The sequence below is a fragment of the Hypomesus nipponensis genome, chromosome 16 (assembly GCF_054491055.1).
Source record: "Hypomesus nipponensis isolate SF chromosome 16, ASM5449105v1, whole genome shotgun sequence".
NCBI lineage: Eukaryota > Metazoa > Chordata > Actinopteri > Osmeriformes > Osmeridae > Hypomesus > Hypomesus nipponensis.
In genome coordinates this window covers 4,315,689-4,317,054 of record NC_140376.1, presented here as the reverse complement: position 1 = coordinate 4,317,054, position 1,366 = coordinate 4,315,689, and positions in this window count along the sequence as shown.

Here is a 1,366-nt window from a genome sequence, read left to right as displayed (position 1 = left end):
ACGTAAATGTTTTCCTGATTGTGTGCGTTTCACAGCCACTGGACGGATCGTCATCTTCACAGGTGACACAGGGGGCTCTCTGGCAGGTAGTGTGGTGAACTTGGGGCCCAGCGCGGGGTGGAGAGCTGGGGTTGACAGAATGATGGACTGGAGGGCTAGTCCTGCTGCCTGCTTGAAAGAGCATCCTTCAGGTATCAGGTGGAGTGGCCCACCAGACACCTCCCCTGGGAGCCTTCTGGGCTTGGGGGTGTGGGGGCCAGGGAGGGAGGGGTGCGGGGGCCGGGGAGGGAGGGAGGGGTGCGAGGGCCGGGGAGGGAGGGAGGGGTGTGGGGGCCGGGGAGGGAGGGGTATGGGGGCGAGGGATGGGTGCTTTTAAACATGCCTCTACCCTTTCCTCTGCAGCTGCCTCTCCTAGCCTCAGCCCCAGCCTTAGCCCTAGTCCTATCCCCAGTTCTAGCCCCAGCCTCTGCCTTAGCCCCAGCCTCAACCCCAGCCTTAGCCCCAGCCCCAGTTCTAGCCCCAGCCTCTGCCTTAGCCCCAGCCTCCGCTCATTGGCGTGGCCCACACAGACACCTGAAACTGCATCAAAGTCCTGCTTCTACCTGCCGGAGGAAAGACACACACACACGCACACGCATGCACACTCCCATACAAACATTGGAAGGGGACATGCAAGCGTGCGCACACACACACACACACACACGCACGTGAAAGTGAACTGAAACTCGTAAAGCCTCGGGCCAGTATTGACCTGGTCCCCCTCAATGATGGCGAAGAGGGATCTTTCTACCTACCCCAAAGTTTGCCTCCTCACTCCCAGGACACACGCCCTCTCCTCCCTCCCACGAGTCTGTCCTCCAGGCCCGACAAGGAACACGTGGAGCTCCACGAGTCAGAGATCTCGGCCACCCCTGTGTTCGCGGACGCACATCTCCATTAACAAAGTGAGAATTGCGGACATACGCACTGGGTAATGGACGTGTCCAAATTCGCCATATTACATCCCTCTCAGGGCCTCGTCATCTGCTGGGTGTTTGCGCGGGTCTATAGAGGCAGGGCTATCTGGTTCACTCAGGTAGAGCGTGGGGACAAAGACTTTATTGTGGTGGTAGTTAAAATAGCCTAATTCCATCCTGCTCATCGAAAGTAAAACCAGGGTGTCGATTCACAAGACCTAAATAAAGCCTTTATGAAAATAATTTAATAATGAGCTCCTCTAATGGAAATAATGATCGGCGCTGATTCAAGCCCCGGGGATGAACGCACGCAGGTGCACAAAGACCATCCGCCTCCAATTTTTCTTTTATATTGTTGGGAAAAACAGCGTGGAGGGGATAAGGGCTGGGATTTCTCTGTGTGGGGAATA